The sequence below is a fragment of the Papio anubis genome, chromosome 1 (assembly GCF_008728515.1).
Source record: "Papio anubis isolate 15944 chromosome 1, Panubis1.0, whole genome shotgun sequence".
Taxonomy (NCBI): domain Eukaryota; kingdom Metazoa; phylum Chordata; class Mammalia; order Primates; family Cercopithecidae; genus Papio; species Papio anubis.
The window spans coordinates 74,944,339-74,965,924 of NC_044976.1; the positions used below are offsets into that span (position 1 = coordinate 74,944,339).

Below are 21,586 nucleotides of genomic sequence, written 5' to 3' on the forward strand. Positions count from 1 at the left end.
AGCCAAGATTCAGAATTTCAGCCTGAGAGATCTTTCATTTTCTGAAAGATTATGAGCCTCTGCGATTTCACTCCTTTTAGAGTCATAATTACTGTGTTGCTTCCTAGTTGCTAACAGTAACCCTGATTAAAAGGAAGAGAAAAAAAGAAGAGATTGTCCACATACCAATATTAAGTGGCTTCACAAAGCGGGGCTGAGGAATATTTCTAACACATTTGTGGTAAGTACAACAAAGTGTGCAATTCACTGGGAAGCAGGACAGAAAAGATGGAAATGATAATGTCAAATAACTCACTTTACCCAGGGCTCCCTATGGGCAAGGCACATGCCAAGTCCTCCACAGGCATTATTGCATTTAATACAACAGCCCTCCAATGAGACACTTTTACTATAGCATTTTTACCCATGAAGAAACTGAGGTTCAGAGAAGTTGAATAACTTGACAAGAGTCACCTAGACTCCAAAGCCTCTGTTCTTAATGCTCAACTATGCTGCTGCCTTTTCTAAGAGAAGAGTAAAACGAGAAGTCCTGGGAAGACGAGTGATATAGTCTGGATATTTGTCCCTGCCCAAACCTCATGCTGAAATATAATCCCCCATGTTGGAGCTAGGGCCTGGTGGAAGGTGTTTGGATGATAGAGACTGATCCCTCATGAATAGCTTGGGACATCCTCTTTGTGGTAAGCGAGATCTTGCTGAGTTCACATGAGATCTGGTCATTTAAAAATGTGTGGCACCTCCACCCCCACTCTCTCTCACTTGCTCCTGCTTTTGCCACATGATGTGCCTGCTCCCCCTTCACCTTCTGTGTTGATTGTAAGCTTCCTGAGGCCTCCCTAAAAGCCAACCAGGTGCACCATGCTTCCTGTAAAGCCCGCAGAACCATAAGCCAATTAAAACACTTCTCTTTATAAATTACCCAGTCTCAGGTATTTCTTTATAGCAATGGAAAAACAGCCTAATACAAAGCGGTGACTAACAACATGAAGACCAGAGTAAGCTTAGATCCACCCTGTGTTTATACAGGCTGGCCCAGAGCCAACACTTAATACATATTTGTTGAATAAATAAATGAATGGGTGAATTCAAGACAATGTAAAATAGTTTATGGGGCACACTGGCCCTTTGACCCCCACTAGTCATCCAGTCCATTCCAGCATCTATCAGTTGTCTATGATTCTCTAATAGAACAGGGCTTCCACTCCCAACGCACAAATTTGTGAAGAACAAAATGCCTACTTGACAGCCTCTGCCTTCTCTTGTTCTTTGCTGGGACTGCTATTTTCCCCTGTGTTCTCTTCCATGCTGGCCATTGACTGTCCAGAACTGGCCATTGACAGTCCAGCAGGCCCAGGGCAAGCTCCGCTCATAAGATTTTTGTAATCATCTTTCTTCTTCCTTCCTTTTCTCTATTCCAGTCAGAATTTCAGCATTTCTAGAAGCAATTGCTTGTTTGCTTGTCTGCTGTCTTCTTCACACAGTAAGATATGTGAAGACAGGAGCTGCATCGTTATTATATCTCCAGTGCCTGGCATCGTACCTGGAAAAAAGTAGTGGTTTAGTCAACATTTATTACTTAAATTAGTGAATGAATGCATGGATGGATGAGTGCTCTCCATTGCAAACATTGCTTATCAAGATTGCAGGTAATTGAGTACTATTACTATTAATTGTTATTATAATACTGAACTTATTTGGAAATGTTACTATTAGAAGAAACATATTTTCCAGCTGTGTGTGTGTATGTGTGCATAAAACTATTATATTCCTCATTTATTCAACAAATATTTATTGAGTATGTACTACGTGACAGGCACTAGGGTATATTATTATGTTATTGTTGACTATTATCTTTCACCACCCCTTTAAATATTTTAGGAGAGTTCCCTCTCTCTCACCCTCTCTCTCTTCCCCTCTCTCTTTTTGCTTGTGGATGAAAATTCCAAAAGGCTCTATAATTTTCTGCATAATAGACATCCTGAAATGCCTTGAAGTCAGAAACATAGGCTCAATTAAGGAAATATGATTTGTAGTTCCATGGAATAATCAAAACTCTGAACTTGAGTTAATATTAAGCTTTCTCCACTTTCAAAGGTGGAGCCCTGCTTCAAGGAGGGGTCATAGGACTTAGGTGCATTCCCCGCCCTCTCCATGCTCGCCTCTTTTCTCACCTGATATGCCCAACTCAGGGCTGGACAAGAGGTGGGAGGGAAGAAAAGGGGATAGGACCTTAGTCTCACTAGTTCTTACTCGCTGTTGGTTCTCTGAGCCTGGCATATGGTTCCAGTTGTACCTGGTTGAAGAAGCTTTTATGTCCTCTTCAGAGATCTCCCACCAGACCCTTTCTTCTGAGGGTCGTTATCCTAAGCACATATTCTAGTCTAGGTGGTCTCTGGTGATTCTTCCCTAAGCCCCAAGTAGCTGGAGGGCACATACTCAGCCTTAGTGTTAATCTTCCAGACTTTCAGGCATGATGTAAGAAAATCCCACACTTGCTGTCTCACTCACATGGCTCTCATGTGCTTCATGGGAAACAATTGATATCCCTGCCCCAACAGCCTCTGGGAGTTAGGGGTCAGTTAGGCATCAGTCCTCTCTATCTCCTGACCTGAAAATAGCCCACAGACCTTTCAATGACCCTCTTGCATATCCCCTCTCCAGACCTGGGGTAGAAATAGGAAGGTGGAGATGGCTAGAGAGGCGAGAGTTTTCTAATGAGATTCCTCACCTGGCCCTCCCGCTCACCACACTCTAGGCCTGCTTGGATTCTCAAAGCAGATAGTAAGTTCTAGGATCCAGAAACTTAAAAAAAATCTGCATTTGTTAGGTTGGCCTTGGAAATTTCCATTTTATTTTATAGTCTCCTTAGATCCTTCAATTTGGGGCATGTTATTTTGTATAGTATATGATATATACTTACATATCAGTATATATCATATATTATATATAAGTTATATTTGATATATATTTATATATCATATATTTTACATATAGTGTGTGTATTTCTTTGTATCTCGAGTGTTTTGAACACAACTTGTGGAATGCAATGATAAAATTATTTTGCTATCTCTCCCTTTAAAATATATTCAGTTCTTTCTCTGCTCCTGGATGAATACTCAACTTGGGCATTCTCAGAGCTTTTCTAATATCTCTTAGATAATAAGAAGGATTCCAGTCACTTAAATAATAAAATACTGTCACAATTTGATACCTGAAGTGTCCAGTTCTATGTAGTAGTCAAACCTCCCATCTTCATTCAAAATTACACCTACTCCCCGTCCTCCCAGTGGGCCTGCAGTCTGGGAATTATGATGCATCTAATTTTTTTTCTTTTTCTTTTTCTTTTTTTTTTCTTTTCTTTTTTTTTTTTTTTTTGAGGCAGAGTTTCACTCTTGTTGCCCAGGCTAGAGTGCAGTGGCATGATCTTGGCTCACCACAACATCCACCTGGGTGGATTCTCCTGCCTCAGCCTCCCGAGTAGCTGGGATTACAGACATGCACCACCACGCCTGGCTAATTTTGTACTTTTAGTAGAGATGGGGTTTCTCCATGTTGGTCAGGCTGGTCTTGAACTCCCAACCTCAGATGATCCACCCACCTTGGCTTTCCAAAGTGCTGGGATTACAGGCGTGAGCCACCACGCCTGGCCAATTTGTTTTCTTTTTCTTGCTCCTCACTGCCCTAGCTAGCAGCTATTTATAGACAATTTTGAGTTGAAGCAAGAGGGTTGGAGGAGAGGCAAGATCTTACATCAACAGTTTTGCTATAAGTTGGCCTCATGTTTTCTGGGTCTGGCCAATATTAAAGCTCTTTGTCTCATGGGATACTTTCAGAGGTTCTTTGAAATGCCCCCTCCCACTGCTGTGCTGGGAAACTTTCAGCAGCACAGTTCTCTTGATACACATCATGTATTTTCCTGACTTGTTTCTTACTTCTTCCACAGTCCCTAGGAATTGGGAGGTGGTGTTCACCCCTGGCTTCTGCATGCTGAGTTTTCAGTCTCCCATCTCAAAGGCCTCATTGAACAGGATGGAGTAAACACAACCTCATTCTGAGTGCCTTGTTTGTAGGGCCTGTGTTTAATCTAAGGGAAACATAAAACTTCTAGAAACTCTAGGAGACACATCTGCCATTGTTACCACTGGAAGTGAGATGCCTGTTCACTATATCACCCCAGTTACAGGACACAGATACCAAATTTCCAAGTGATTTTGTCAGAATCTCTTTCACTAGTAGAAGTGAGGGGGCAAGCACACTTTTGGAAGAGGGACATCAAAGTACAGTTCTTGCTAAAGAAATAAGAAATCCCCCCTCAAATTCTTTCTGCTCTCAAACCTTTTATATCCTCAGTGTGCCTGAATTGTCTGCAAACCACGTAATTACTTTTTGTTATTTCTTTTTCAAGTCCTACAGGCTGGCCTGTTTCACAGATCATTTTCATCTCTGATAACTGTGAGAGCTGAGTGTTCAGCCAAAATTTCCAGTTGAACATCCTGATATGTACACATTAGATACACACAACTGTCCTATGGTATCAGCAGCGTACATTGTTATTCCTATTTGACGTATGAGTAACCTAAAGTACAGACAAGTGAAGTAACCCGCACCATGACTAGTTGGGTTTTCTCACTCCATGTCTTCACTCTTTCCCTGACTATGAGTTAACACATTGTCCTTTTAAGAATGGACTGAAGGTCCAGCAAGTGGATGCACAGAAGTAATCTTATTGGTTACTTTAGATTTTGCATAGGGCTACAAAATTACTAAGAAGTACTTACAACAAATAAATATAACATGCATTTGATGGGAAGTAAAATAAAATAGTAGATTTAATGATGGTTTAGAATAAGTAGTATTAAGTAACAAAATAGGCTGACATAAAAAGGAACAAAAAAAGACCGAAAAATATATGCATAGTAAAAATTAAAAGAAAAACATTGTCTATTATTGAAAATTAAGTATCTGGTCATGTGATAATAACAGCTTAATGTAGTTTGCCAATATTTGAAAGAAAACTGATTGACAGTAGCTTATCACCAATAATGAACCCCACACTTGTGCCATAGAAAATGTCTTGGGACACCAAACCACCCCCTACCCAACCCCCATGTTGTAACATCACAGTAATACAAGGAGGTGGATGCACAGACCTAATGTGAATGTGAAGTAGGCCATAGTATAGGACTACCCAGCATACATACAAGCCCACCCTGAGGGAAGTACTGAGCAAGAATCTAGGTGGGCTCAAGAGAATGAATAAAGGAAGGAGAACAGGGTTAAATAAATATGTGAGATGAAATATATGGTTTGAGAAGTTTTGGGGTCCCACAGATCTATTGTAGGGTACTACTGGTAATGACACTCATGAACCATACGTACCTTCACCTGTTCTACTAACTAGCTGATTTTCTTGAGTAAAGAGGTCATCTGCTGGTGCCTTGGGATTGGTACTGCTTAAGTCATTTCTAAACCTACATTCTTACTTCCCTTTAGGGTTGGACCTAGAAGGAGAAAGAGGAAGGACATGAAACAAAGAGTTGACACCTTCCTTTTTTTTTTTTTTTTCTTATTTTAAAGGTACCATTAGACCTATCTTATACTTCATTTGACTTTCCATCATGTTCAATTTCAGATTTTTTGTTCAATTGCTTATATCATTTAGCAACCTTTCAAAATTGAATGCTGCCTTTGGAAGTAAAGAACATCTGCTATAAATCTAGTTGTGCTGGAGATTTTTCAAGAAGCTAGAGAGGCAGATGCTGCCATATAGAGTTGGCAAAGTCCAAAAGACATGACTTACAGGCACACCAAGCCTAGGGAAACTGATGAGAAGTAGTGCTGCAAAATAACCCTTAGAGGAGGACTTGTAAAGCAAAGGAATTTAGAGGATACTGGAAGTAGAAATGTAATCCAAGTATGAAATAAAAACACAAAAGCTACAGCTATAATACCTTCGCCTCTAGTCTCTTTTCTCAAGCCTAGTCTTCATTCCTGATTTTGCATCGTGATCTCAAAGTACTGATTCCTGATTTTGATTGGCCATTTCTCAAATTTCCCCTATTAATTTGGAATTTTCTAGTTTGCTACATATGGGCCTTCCTGAACCATACAAAGAGAATGCCTCTCTCTCTGCTTTAAATGGTATAACAGATATAGATGTGTTTTTAGCTCCTCAGAATAATAGAGAATACAAATGTTGGGTCTGATTTCTGTCTTATTATTCAGTTTGGTCTGAATTCAGGATCTGTTTAACATGTATTGATTTATCTGTTAGGCCCACTTTGTCATTTTAACATGCATATTGAAAAAAGAAGAGGTATTGAATTCAGTCATTCATATCTTTTTCAAATTGGAATCAACCTCAAAAATCTCCACAATCTGAAAATGTTCCTGTGGGTAGGGCCATTTCTTCAGGGGATATGAACAGGTTCATGAAGATGTTCCACACCTCCAGATTTGTTCCTCTTTTTCATCAGAGCTCCTTTCTGATCTTTGCCTGGGCCCTTAGGAGGGCTTTCTGCCATATCAGTATCCTGTCAATTTCTACAACTCTATGAAGTTTTTCACATAGTAGAATATAGTGTCAAAATGTCTTGATGTCTTATTACAACCTTGACCCAATCTTGGCAGCAGGATTTCTGAACACACTCCTGGTGCCTTTTTCCTGATGCATTTATTATCCATTGTGAGAGCTAAATGATATCTCGACCACATCCTGTTCTTCCTAGAATCCATATCACCTTAAACATCTAGTAGTCTCATTTTTGACATTCTGGTGGGGAAACCTATTTTTAGGTAAAGTTGCTTAGTTTTGTTGGAGGAAAGTTTTATTTTACAAAGTCTCTTAAGTTTCTTGAATTAGGTTTTCTAATCTATTTGTTCATTCACAAATATTTATTGAGTGTATATTAGAGTTATTCAGGGGAATAGGACTCATAGGATGTGTGCGTGTGTGTGTGTATATATATATGTATATGTATGTATGTATATATATACACACACACATTTTCCCTACTTTCTTCCACTTATTACCCTTGGCTGAAGCATGAAAATATATTTCATGTACACACACGCGCGTAGGAAAAGATTTATTGTGAACTGGCTCATGTGATTATGGAAATTGACAAGTTCTAAGATTTGAAGTTGGCAAGTTGGAAACCCTGGAGAGCCAATGGTATAGTTCTCATTTGAAGGTTGGCAGCCTTGAGACTCTGGAAAAGCAGATGTTTCAGTTTGAGTCTGAAGGCTGAAAAACATGATGTCCAGCTCAAGGCAGTCAGGCAGGAGGAAATTCCCTCTTTCTCATGAGAAGGTCAGCCTTTTTATTCTATTCAGATCTTCAACAGATTGGATGAGGTATCCCTCATGTTAGGAAGGGCAATCTGCTTTACTCAGTCTACTGATTCAAATGTTTATCTCCTCCCAAAATACCCTCATAGACATGCCCAGGATAATGTTTGACCAAATACCTGGGTACCCCATGAGTCAGTCAAGTTAACACATAAATTAACCATAACATGTACATACTGTGTGTACTCCAGGTACTTACTTAACAGACCCTTTTTACTGTTAATTTTATTATTATAAATGTGGCTGAGAAAACAGTATACTCTTCATAATATTGTTGCAAATGAATTAGGCAGATGCTTAAGGGTAGGATTTCTTGTTCTGGTGAGAAGATACGTATGACTGCCTTTGTCATCTCAAACAAAGATGGAAAAAGTGTCATGACTTAGGGTAGCTAATGGTAAGTACCATGGCAATCACTCCCTAAATTTTCTAGTTTAATTAAAGAAAAACTTATTTCTAACTTACTTCACTGTCTGATGAAGGTCAGGAAACTCTCCTACGTGTCTTACCTCCAAGTTGTAGAATTCAGGCCCCTTTCATGTGTTTAAATATAACCTTTTTTTCTTCCCCTCCAACTCCCCTTCCTAAAGATAAGCTTTTAAATCAATAGGTATCTCACAGTACTTTGGGAAGGAAGGTAAAATAAAGTCAACTCCAAAATTGTATATTTAATTGATTACTGACCTCTGTAATTTAAAAGCTGCTTGATCTTGGACAAATAATTCTTTTTCATTGATGATCTTGGAACCCAGTGGGAAAGAACTACAGATCGAAGTAGTAAATTAAATATTGAAGATGTTTTGTTACTTAAGGAATCTTCTGTTAGGTTGGTATAGCGGAGGAAACCTTCCAATTGAGTTTTGAGTTTAAGTAACAAGTTTTGCTCATCAAACTGGGCAATCTGGGCTTTAGTTTCCTCATTTGAAACTTAGCATGTTAGCCACACTGATCTGCTAAGATCACTTCCAAATCAAAATTGCAATTATTCTAGTGGGATCATCTCTTTAGATCTGCATTAAGGATGAGGTCTACTTGGAGGTGAAGGAATCAAGTAGAAAGATGTGAAATGGTTCCTCCCTCCATATGGAAAAATCTGCCTGAGATTTAGACAGACACTATTCAAAACTGTAAGTCCACTGAGCACCAACTGCGGTACAAAAAGTTAAGTTCCCAGGTCTCATTTACGGAGTAGTAGCTGCTTGTTAGTTAGAAAATGCCAGTGATTCAGCTGGAGAAGCTGAGGCAGAAGGCAGTTATGCAACCATCACAAAAGGGTATGGTGGAAGCACTTGAACCCATATCAGGCATTCTGCTTCTGGTCAGATGTGACAGCTGGATTCAATATCATTTTAATCTTTATTCATTGTTTCAATCTGTTAGCACTATTATAGTTCGGAGCTCCACACAGAATGCAGATTTGCTCAAATGACTTCCCAAGAACTTGTAGCAAGAGCACTTAGAGCCATCCTGGACAGACCCATGCTGTGCCTCACACATACACAACGTCTTCAAGGGGTCATACAGAAAGTGCCTCCAAACCTCCCCACCCGCTTCCACTTTGCCACAACCCCAACAAAGGCCACCCATCTTGAAAAGGTTTGCTTTCCTGTGGAGTAGGAGGTATAATTAAATTGTGTCCCAGCAGTGAAGGTTCCTTAATGACGATGAGCCAAAACTAATTGTACTGATTTGTTTATCACTGGCTTAGGAGACCCATCAAACAAATGGACTGAGACTATTTCCATATTCTTATCTGTTGGATAAATGAGAAACAAATGACCTCTCCATATGTCTGCATCCTGAAGTCACTGCCCTCTAAGGCTGAGTGCTCTATGGCTTCGGGTGGGAGCTTTCTCCAAAGCTGGGGCCATTCTGCCCTCTGGCTTCTTCAGATAGGTGAAGAAAGCTGAAAATTTTGGTGTTCATTCTTTTGTTTTTCATTTATTTAGAAGGATTTGTTTTTAACAGTTACAATTTGGATCCTTGCCAAAGGTGCCAGATGGCCTGTTTTCTTTGGGAGACCTGGTCATGAGTATTAATAACCCTAATTTGGAATTCTCTGTGGAAGAAGGAGCCACAAGATTTGGAGTGGGAGGAAATGTAGAATCACTGATATCAAGTGAATTCAGAGAAAAAGACTCTCGAATCTTGGTCACGAGTGAGGCATAACAGTAGGCAGGCAGCTTTGGGGGGCCACAGAAGGAGAAGCCTGATGTACCTGCACCTACCCCTCTTAGTCTTGGGGAGCCTTCCCAATCTATTGCTCTGCAAATTAAGACAAATAGAGAGGATTAAAGGAGAGCTCTGGAGAGAGCCATAGCAACGTCCAGAGTTAGGTTATTGGGCCCAAGTGGAAAAGGATAAAATAAATGGCTTCAAGAATGTGAAGAAATTAGCTGCAAGAATGTGAAACTAAACAGTGGATGGAGGCTTGATCTGTGACTATTCGCTTTCACTGAGATGAAGGAGCAAAGCTCAACCTAGTCTTTAGAAAAGATTTAGGGGAACATAGAAAGAAAACCAACATCATTGAGTTCGTGTTCTGCTCCAGTTACTTGGCTAAAGAGTGGTCAGGAGTGAGCCTGACATATATCGTTTCTTTAATTCTTTTGCCTAGCCCAAGAGGTTGGTATTCATATCCCACTTTGGAGAGGAGGCAGCTATGAATCTCATAGTTTAAGTGTCCAGTTAATGTTTGCAAATTGAAAGCCACTATTATCTGCATCAAAGCCCATACTCTTAACGGCTGAAGACTGATCTCTCACTCTCCTTCCTCATCTTTCCAATAGAAAGCAAGGAGTTCCATTCAGGACCTCTATGTGGGCAATATTGAAGAGCATGAGCCTTTCTTCCTCTCTCACTTGCCCTTACACTCTTCCAAAGGAGGGCCTCATCTGAAAAGGGAGAGAGCCTGAAGCCCTTTGACTGAACTGGTCAGGGGCAGGACCACGATATTGATACACACCTAGGCCACCCTATGGCTGAGTTCTCTCTCGTGCCCTTTACACCAATCTGTGTCCTGCTCCAAGGGCCTTGCCCCTGTGACTCTATGCAGTAAACAGGCCACACAGCTGCTTCTGATAGCCCAGGCAGAACTCTGAGCAGAACCCTGGTCTCTGTTTCGGTTTGTACCTGGTGGTCGAGTCAGAGATGTAAAGTCCCAAGATTTAAGTTTAGAGGAGGTGGTCAAAGATCCTTTCATATTCCCCAATTCCTTTTATCATAAATACAGCTGATGCTCTATTTTGATCACCAATTTGCTCTTTCTTTTTATCCTCAATTGATTAGATTCCCTAGGAAAAGAGGAGTGAGTGCATAGGTATTTTTTCTAAACACCAATCTCTACTATTGATGAGACACATGAGGAGCTTTCCAAATGCAAGGGTCATTCAGGTGACCTGATGGCTTATGGTGACTGGGATGGTTTAAGGAGAATTTTGATTAACAGGAGAAAGAATTTTTTAGGAAACCTCTAAACTTGTTTGAAGCTGATTTAGTTGATCCTGCAAAGCTGCATTATTTTTCACCTAATTGAAGAGTTTATTTTAGAGGTATTCATCTTCTAAAAATATTTAACCTTTAACCACCATTTTCAGATATAAACTACTTTATCATTTATGTGGACTTTGAGGAATTAAGAGCTTTTGATAAACCTTGCCTCATTTGATTTTCAAAACAGCAGGAAAAAAAAAAAAAAAAAAAACAGAGGAAGAAGAGAAAATTTCCTCTTTGTAAAGGAAAATATTTACTTTTAAATGACTTGTCCAAGGTCACTTGGCTGGAAAGTGTCTGGGAAGAGACTCTGCTTTTCTGTGTTCTGAGTTGGCCTTAAATTATCGCAACACTTCACATACAAAAAAAAAAAAAAGCCTGATACATTTGATTATATAAGAATGTAAGTCTCCTGCACAGCCATAAATATTCATTAAACAATATAAGATAAATAACAAATGGGGGAGTAATTTACCCCACTAGACAACAGGGTTAACTGTCTTAATATATAACAAAATCTTTGAATATCAGTAAAATATATAAACAACCAACTATAAAATAGGCAAAGAAGGAAGCATGCAATTAGTCAATGACCATGAAAAGATGCTTAAACTTATATAGTTAAAGAAATGCCACTGAGTTACCATTTTTCACTAACTGGCAATAATTAAAAAGCTTGATGTAATGTTGGTAAGAATATGGGGAAAAACTGTTGGTGGGAGTATAATTTGAGACAGCTTTTCTGGAAGGGAATTGGCAGTATTTATTGTAACTTATTAGTAATGTCTACAATATCTGGTAGGGTGTGAACACTGAGTTCCGTTAACAGAAATAAAGTATTCCTGGAGTTACAGGATGAAGCACTTATCAAACCACACAGAGTCCAAATCATGCAAATCAGAAAGCTTCCTCTCTAATCACCCTTTTAATTCCCTCTCTTAGCTTCCTCCACAGCTGGTCTTTTATCTTTCAGATCTTTCCCAGGTTGGCAACTTCCAGGTTCTCAGCTCAACTCAGTTCTCCTTTGGTAGGAGCCTGTTTTGTTATTTGGACCTTGGGCTTTATTGGAGGGGAGAGGTCCTTAGGACCTTCACAGTGAACATGTATACAGTAATAAAACATTTCTCTTGCTGATTTTGACCACTACTTATAACTCAAATGTGCTATGCTAATAGAACCTCCCTCTTAGTGTGCAAGAGAGAAAATGAAGGAGGAATGAAAAATTATAATCAATTACAATATAAATTGGCCCAGAATTGACAGATGGGGGAATCTATTCCATGGATGTACTTGCAACAGTGTCTGAAGATACATCTGAGAAAGTAATTGAAACTTTGTAATTGCAGAACATAAAATGTAAATAGCCATCAATAGATAACCGACAAAATAAAGCATGGTGCCTTTCTACCATGGGATACTATGCGGTCCTTAAGAATGGGGTAGATCTTCCATTATGCTGTAATAGAAATTTACCTAGAATACAAAAGAATCTCATCTTCTTCAACATGGAGATTTAAAAAAAAAATCTTTGGCCAACTTAAATGTGCATACTTTTAGAATCACAAATGAAATTATTGAATGTTTACTATATTTAATTTATTAATGTAGTTACACATTCACATTTAAGATTGCATATCATATAACCTTTTACTTTAGAAATATTTCTACATTTTGCATTTCTTGAATCAGTATTATTTGAATACTTCACATACATTTTTGACATTAGTCTTTTACAAACTGGAGCTGCTTTCTGAGTCATCTGATACATATTTTTTCAGAGTACATTTTCCTTATTTCCATCTGTTACTTGAGATACAGCATTTGTTGACCCACATATGATGCTATCACTGGAAATTTTATCACAAACTACAAGTACCCATTCATAGAACATCAGTAAAACTGTTTTATTAAGATTCATTCTGTAGGGCTGTGTGCTAGATCTCACAACACAACTACTTATTCTGTTGCTTGGCAAATAATCTTTGAAAGGCTTGTTTTTACAATTTTAAGCTTGAAGCTTTTTGTCTTACTCCAAGAAGTAAAGACTCATCTGTGATAAATTTCTTTGCCCCTTTTAATCAGTGTCACAGGTGACCATAATAGGTATCCAAACTCATGTTGACCAAGATTGTTTCAGGCTAATGTGTCTTTCCCAAACAATAATCTTTAGTTCAAACTTAAGTAACAAAGAAGGCTTCTCATAACCTCAGAGATTTTGCAAAGACCTGGTGATAATTATATTTCTTTTCTGAAAGAGAATTTTAGCAGCGTAACCTCATCATTTACTCAGGCATTTATGGAATGTATATAGATGTACACTCAAGTATTCAAGATATATTCTGAAGTAAAAGAACAAATTGTAGAATAGTATTTACAGTGAACCCATTTGTAGAAAATAAAAAGGCTATACCAGTAAATGTTATCTATAATCATATGTAACTACATATTCATAAACTATCCCTGGAATAATACATCGTGATTACTCCTAAGGTAGTTGGGGGAAGACCCCAGGAGGAGGAGGAAGACTGGTATGTTTTCTCTTTTTACCCTTGTTCCAATGTTGGCAGTGATGTATTCAATGAGAATTGGTTTTAAAATGCATGCCTTTCCTTTTCCTTTCTCCCCTCTCCCTCCCACTACAAGCTATTTCTCATTTGGAGTTTTGCTTGCTATTACCTTGAGCCAAATTAAACCAGCGATCTCCTGATGGAAAAGTCCAGAGCCTGTTCAATGACTCCAGCCCCTTTCCCATTCATTCTCCTCTGGAGCCATCACCAAAGCCCTGGTCACACTCTGTAATTTGTAAATCCTGAAATGGTGGTTTGCAAGGCAAATGATTCAGAGCAAGAGCTTTATCCCGGGAACTTATCCTCCTAGTTGCACAAAAACAAACACCAGGGACAAGAAAATTCCCCTCCTTCCTTCCTTCTTTCTTTCTTCTTCTTCTTTTTTTTTTTTTTTTTTTCTTCCCTGGGTAAAGGGAGCTAAAAAGCAGGAGAGGAGGTCAGTTTGTGGAAAATGAACTGAAGGAAATGAATTGTAAGAGATGGGTCAAAGAAAGAAAGAAAACACATCTGATAAGGGAGCTAACTGCACTTTTTCCAAATAAATTAAACCAAAGATAGAGAGGCAGGCTATCAAGGCAGCCTAAATGAGGACACCTCAAAAGGAAGAAGGAGGAACAAAGCTTCAGAAGCTTCAACGTAAGAACAAAGAGGAAGAGGAAGCGGTGTTTAATGAGTGCACAGTATGATGCCAGAGCCTGACTGCTTTGGTTTGCTGTGAGAATCTCTGGCTAACAGTGCCTAAACAATAAAAGTTTATTTTTTCTTAAGACAAGCCATCTGGATATAGGCAGTCACTGGAATTGATTTAACAAATCAATGAAATCAGAGCTCCTGATCAGTTCAGCAATTTCTGTGATACTTTTCACCTCTTCAATGTTCCCACATTCTGAGATGGCTGCAGCAGCATCAAGCATCACATCCTCCCACAATCCACTTCAAAGCCTTGAGACAAAGGACAACACAGGCCAGTGTTGCTCCTCCTGTGCGCCTCTTATCAGGAAAAAAAAAATCTTTCTCAGAGCCCCACAGCAGCCCCCCTTTATATCTCATGGGCTACAGCTCTGTCATAAGCTCACCCTGTTCCAGGGATTGCCTCCACCTATTTGAGATCAAGGGATCTCTTCCTGTTACCTAAAGAATTAGAGCACTGTTAATGAGTAAGAAAAGGTGACGTGTTGGAAAAAGCAGCCAACAACTTCTGCCACATTAAATAATCTCCATAAACCACCTTTTGAGGTAACTATTATTATTGCCATTTGAATTAGTTTGCTAGGGCTGCCAAAGAAAAAGACCACAAACTGGGTGCCTGAAACATCAGAACTTTATTGTCTCATTATTCTGAAGACTAGAAGTCCAAAATCTGGATGTCAGCAGAGTTGGTTCCTTCTGAGGGCTGTGAGGGGCAGATTTGTTCTAGACCTCTCTCTTTGGCTTGTTAATGATAGTCTTTTTGCTATATCTCTTCACATAATCTTCCTTCTCTGCAGGTCTGTGTCCAGATTTCCCCTTTTTATAGAGAGAGCAGTCAGACTGGATTAAGGCCCACCCTAACAACCAATGAAGTTAACAATTTTAACTTAATCACCTCTATACAGACCCTATCTCTACATTCTGAAGTTGTGGGGGTAAGTATTTAGACATATACATTTTAAAAGGGCACAATTCAACCTGTAACACCATTGTACAGAAGAAACAGGCTAGTAGAGATTAGATAACTTACCCAAGACCCCAGTAGCTCCAAACCTACACCTGCCTTACAACAAACTTGTGTTCTTTCCACCATAACACAAGAAAACAAAAGTTAGTACGTGAGAAATAGAGTGAATGAACAATATTAAAGTATTTCTAATGCATATGACAGAGGTGTAGGACTATTATAAGGATGTGTGGGCAAAAATACAGATTTTCAGCTAAAACATTTTCGTTCGTATCTCAGTGTAGATACAGTTTAAATTAAGAGTTGTAGACTAAATAACATGAAAGGGAACTTACAAGTTGGGTGCTTTAAGCGCTACACAGCAAAACCAATGAAGCCAAGAAAAGAATTTAAGGAAGGGGTCAGAGAGGATAACTGACTGGCCGGCACTATCAGCAAGCAGGATTTGCCAAAGGGAAAGTCATGCAATGGCAACACCTCTCTCAGAGCTCACTCTCTTACCTTCACTTGTTTTTCCTGAACGTGTGTCCCATTGATTCTCACATTCCTACAGACTTGCATCCTGACTGCCCAACTCCCCTCCATTTGGCTTAGCTCTGCTCCAATCAGGCAGGAAGAACGCCCACTGGGGCCTGCAATGAACATTCTGTTCATTGCAGTAGCAATAGTAGTAGTCAGCAGAAATGTGTATTTGGTCCTAATCAGGACTGAATAATCTGGAAAGTCTTTACAAACTCGGTTCAACCATCCCCTCTTCCAGAAGGCTTCCCTGACTACCTCTCATTCACCTTGGTTGTCCTCCATGGCATCCTCACAGTTCCCTATCCATCCTAATGCATTGTCATTGTTGGTTTATTGGACATTCTTTCCCAGGCAACCACAAACTTTTCAGAGGAAGGAACTAGCTTTTCTCTATATGGCAAGTACCAAGCCGAGAACCTGGCATGTTGCTGGTATTTGTATTAGGTTCTTAGACTGCCATAGCAAATTCGGTGGCTTAAAACAACAGAAATTTATTCTGTCACAGTTCTGGAGACCAGAAATGAGAAATCAAGGTGTCAGCAATGTTGGTTTCTTCTGGAGGCTCTGAGAGGCAATGTGTCCTATACCTTTCTACTAAATTCTATGGCTGCTGACTACACTTGGCATTCCTTGGCATAAAGCTGCGTAACTCCCATCTCTGCCTCCGTCTTCACATGGAATTTCCCTGTGTGTCTTTGTATCTGTTTCTTCTTCTCTCATAAGAACTTGTGATTGGATTTAAGGCCCACCCTAATCCAGGGTTATATCATCTAATGATCTTTACCTTAATTACATCTGCAAAGACCTTTATTCCATATAAGATCACATTCTCAGGTTCTGGGTGGACATATTTTGGGGAGCCACAATTTAACCTGATACAATATTGAATAAGTATCTGGGGAATAAATAAATGAACAGTCAACATGGTTCCAATATCTAGTGTGAAGAATATACTTTCATACCACATGAAAGTAAACTGTATTTAAAGTATACAAGAAACCCAACTGATGCTTGAGGAACCTTTATATGCTTGTGTTAAATGGTAAGACTAAATTACTTTGGGCTTTCACTGTATGGAGTCTTACATTTGAAATAACCTAATGTGTTCTTTGGCCTTGAAACATGATAGATCTTATTAAAGTGAAGTTTTATTATTGTAAGATTTATATTATTTTCTATTTGAGCTTTTCGAAACTATTAAGTAGTATTATCTATTAGTTTCAATACTAGATATTCAGTTATTTTAACAAGAGGCATATTAATAGGATCACACCCACTGTCATTTTTTTTCTATCATACTTCAGATGTGGCCTCATTCAAGGATAGAGTGTCAGAGGCTTCTAGTATTTCTCTCTCATACAGTAGTTTCACACTTGGAACTCCACATACATAATGAGGAAATAGATATCTTTCCATCATAGTCCTGCTAAACAGAAAACAATTCTCTATTAGTTAATGTGGCCAAATATTTTCTGGTACCTAGTAGAAGCATTATTTTTAGTAGCGATATAAGCAGGAAATGGGCAGCCAAAGCTTTTTGTTTGTTTGTTTGTTTGTTTGTTTTTTGACACAGAGTCTCACTCTGTCACCCAGGCTAGAGTGCAGTGGTGCAATCTGGGCTCACTGCAGCCTCCGCCTCCCGGGTTCAAGCAATTTGTTGCCTCAGCCTCCTGAGTAGCTGGGACTACAGGCACCTGCCAGCATGCCCAGCTAATTTTTTGTATTTTTACTAGAGACAGGGTTTCACCGTGTTAGCCAGGATGGTCTCGATCTCCTGACCTCGTGATCCACCGACTTTGGCCTCCCAAAGTGCTGGGATTACAGGCATGAGCCACCGCACCCAGCTGCCAAAACTATTTTTAAAATGTGGGTATATGTCAAATAACATTTAGACATTAATCAAACTACAGCTTGTCCTACATCATCAATTACTGACACCACAGAGAATGATTGTCATTCACTTATAAATAGGTCCAAGCAAAACCTAGACAGGGCCCAGACTGGCAAGAGTCAGTCTGACTTTAGAATGTTATTTCCAAAGAAGCAAAGATCTCAGTAAGTTTGGAAGTAGAATCACCTCAACATCCCTGGAGAAACAGATCTAGTCCCTCTGGCTGTGCATTGCTTGAAATGCAGTGTTGTATCATATATTAAAACACTGAAAATGGAGTTCAGCATGGAGGGCCCTAGGCTGCACTATCATGAATCTTTCACCTTTGCTAATCTTAAAAGTCAGAAATAATTTTAAAATAGATGCACAGAGCAACGTGTGCGTGGGGAAAGTGGGTGCTGCTTAAATTTCAGTGCCAGGAACAGTGTCGATTTGGCCATTCATACCTGTCAATAGCTGCTGAGGGTAACCTTATTTAACTGCAGAGAAAAAAAGATGAAATATGTTCAGCTCCTACCTTGAGACATAATCATTATTTAATAAGGTACTATATATGAAACATGGACTTTATTTGACACATGATATGCTAATAAGCTCCAGAATATTGCTAGGCTCTTTGAAATGGAGGCTGTGAGATCATGATAGTCAGTCACCTGCCTACAATACGTGTAGAACCCTTTAGTCTCCTGAATCTTGAGGCTTTTGCAAATTTGTGTTAGCTGATGTCTATGTGGTGCGGGGAAAGCAACCATTTCTGGTACTACTGACATATGACAGAAGTGATATTGCATTAAAACGGAAAAGAAAGAGAAGACTATTATTATCATGTGGTTATGAACATTCCTTTACAAGTCTTTGTGTGGACACAGGTTTTCCTTTCTCTTGGACAAATACCTAGAAGTGGAATTGTTAGGTCATACGGGAATTCTATGTGTAGGCCTTTGTGAGAGTGTTAGACTGTTTTTCAAAGCAGCTGCACCCTTGTACATTCTCACCAGCAGTGTATGAGGGTTCCAGTTTCTCCACATTCTAACCAATATTTGTTATTACCTGTCTTTTTTATTATAGCCATCCAAGTGGATGTGAAGCGGCACCTCACTGTGGTTCTGATTTGGACTTTCCTGTTGGCTAATAATGTTGAGCATCTTCTCGTGCTTATTGGCTCCTTTTACTCCTTTACCTTGAATAGTAGGCTTGCCTTCGAGCAGCAGTTTCCAACCATTTTGGCACCAGGGACTGGTTTCACGGAAGACGAATTTTCCATGAGTGTGGTTGTGGGGGATGGCATTAGATTCTCATGAGGAGCGCACAACCTAGATCCCTCGCATGCACAGTTCACAATAGGATTCGTGCTCCTGATCTAATGCTGCTGCTGATCTAACAGGAGATGGAGTTCAGGTAGTAATGCTCGCTCACCTACTGCTGTGTTGCCCAGTTCCTAACAGGCCAGGGGTAGGTACAAGTCTGTGGCCCTAGGGTTAGGGACTCCTGCCTTGGAGGAATTTGGTCCACTACTGTAGTTATATAATTGCAGAAAAATTTCAACATTCTAATCTCTGTGGACAGGACAGCTCCCAGAGTCTCCGCAGAAAGATGTAGGAAGGCGGCATCATGTTTGAAGTTCGGCACCTGGGACCCAGTATTGCTGCAGCACAACCCCCAGGAGTCTACCCCTAGAGCCCCGGTGTTGCTGAGGAAGGCATGGAAAGAGACTCCGGGAAGGGTAGTCAGAGAATGGAGGGGGCTTCACAGCAAGCACCAGCCGGGGGCTTAGCTGGACCCCAGGTTTCTAGGTGATCATCTGGTAGCATATACCCTGTGATCTTCTTTCGTCCTCCCCATTTATTCTCTACAGTTTTACAGCTGCTGGAACACACTGTCACTTTTACATTATGGAAAAGTTGAAAATATTCAGCTGATTTCTGAGAAACTGGGCATATTTCTCACTGAAGAACCAATAAGAAAGGTTTTTGTCACATCAAAGTAGATATAAATTTCCAGGATAAACCAGATGGTGAGTTTAGAGTGTCAACTAAGTAAGGACAATATGCATATAGAATAAATACCATACCAAGTAGGACAGAATAGGCTAGGTATGGGATGCTTCTAATATGAGTCTAAGAGTTGAACAGCTTGTCATTTTTCAACTCAGTCAGTAAATGGGAATGGAATTATTTATTCTGGAAACACCAACAGAGTTATTCTGTTGATGTAGTCTAAAATGATTTTAATGCTTGTGGTCTAAGGAAGTATCTCTATCACTCAGTACAGTCTAGAACAAATAAACAGGCAAACAAACAGGGAAACACAAATTGGAAGATAAATAAAAGGGGCAGCAGGCAGTGAGTAGTTGTTACCTAATTTGCATTCAAAGAATGTTTAAAGAATATTGGCAGGAATCCAGTAAACTAACTTGAGTCAGATGAACTTCATATTAACAATGGGTGGAAATTTATAATATTGGGGTTTGGCTAATACTACAGGATTTTCTTGGTTAGAATCATGAAAAGATAGAGAAACCGTGCTAATTCTGACACTTTGAAATGTAAGAGCAGTTCTTGAGGTATTGAATCTACATCAAAGTGATGGAATAAACTGGAAATAATTTGTACCACCGAGATTTAAGTTAGGGGAATGTGTTAGTTTTCTATTGCTGCTGTAATAAATTATCACCAACTTAGTGGTTTAAAACAACACAAAGTTATTTTCATACAGTTCTGAAGTTAGAAGTCTAAAATGGGTTGTTAGGGCTGCATTCCTTCTGGAAGATCCAAGGGAGGATCTGTTTCTTTTTCCAGCAAAAAATGCAAGGCTGCCTACATTCCTTGGCTCATGGCCTCCCTCCACCGATTTCTGCTTCCATGCTCACATATCTTTTTCTCACATTGCTGTCTATTTCTCTTTTAAGGACCCCCTCGGTTACATTGGGCCAGAATAATCCTTCAAATTCAAGATCCTTAATTTAATTGCACCTATGAAGTCCTTTTTGGCATGTAAAGCAACATATTCACAGGTTTCAAGTATTAGAGTGGGGACATCTTTAGGGAGCTATTATTCTATCTAACACAGGGAAAAAAAGGATTTTCTCAGTCCTTTAAGTATCAGCCTGAAGGTGATAGAAAGTAAGTGTTTGTTTTGTGAGGGCTGAGGCTGATCCTGCAGGGCACAGTTAAAGCATAGTGGTTCTGCCCTGAAGTGTCATCTGCTGCTGGTGAAATCAAAGGCTTGGATGGCATAGCTTTTCCCTGCTAGAGTAAGTAATCACAGTATTAATAGGTAGGATATGATTTAACCCACAGCATACTAGGAGCTCTGGCCAACAACTTTAGAGTGGGTCTTCACCATTTGGAGGCATGATTATGAGCTAACAATACTACATGTAAGATATTGTGGCCTTTGATTTCTACCCTTCACCAAAAATATCTTAAGGACTTTGTGCCAGGTGGGTGCTAGGAAAAAAATAAAAATGAGACACAGGCTTTGCAGTCTAGAAGCCAGGAGCCAGTTATGTAAAACACAGGAATATATTGTATAGGAACAATAGAGTGAGGTATGGAACCAGAGAGAGGGAACCTAGAAGATGGTCCAAGAAGTAGAAGTGAAGACAGAGTATGGTGGACCCAAGAATAATAATAGCAGACAGTTATATGGTGTTTCCTCTATGCTATGCACTAGCTAAGATCTTTACACAGATGTTCCTTGACTTATGATGGGGTTATATTTGGATAAACCCTTTGGAAGTTGAAAATAGTGGAAGTCAAAAATGCATTCAATAGTGTACACCTAAATAACCGAACATCATAGCTAAACCTGGCTTACCTGCAACATGCTCAGAACACTTAAATTAGGCTACAATTGGACAAGTCATTAAACACAATGTGCATTTTATGATGAAGTGATGAATATCTCATGTACTTTGTTGAATACTGTACAGGAAGTGAAAACCAGAATGGTTGTATGAGTGCTCAAAGTACAGTTTCTACGGAATGCATGTTGCTTTTGCATAATCATAAAATTTTTAAAAAGTGCAGGTCAAACTATCATAAATTGGGGGCTATCTGTATATATTAACTCATTTAATCCTCATAACCCAAGCCTGGTAAATTG

The 21,586-nt window shown here is 39.4% G+C and overlaps 1 protein-coding gene across 8 annotated transcripts in view; it reads left to right on the forward strand.

The window, feature by feature from the left end:
- The window catches only part of ST6GALNAC3 (ST6 N-acetylgalactosaminide alpha-2,6-sialyltransferase 3), a 567,065-nt gene that overhangs the window by 418,527 nt on the left and 126,952 nt on the right, over positions 1–21,586 (forward strand). The window contains exon 5 of one of the 8 annotated variants that reach the window (XR_001906240.3): positions 108–127. The exons of the other annotated variants lie outside the window; for them this stretch is intronic. The gene's annotated coding sequence lies outside the window, so the exon portion shown is untranslated. Of the gene's footprint in view, positions 1–107; positions 128–21,586 lie in introns of those variants that run through there. 8 annotated transcript variants of the gene reach the window in all.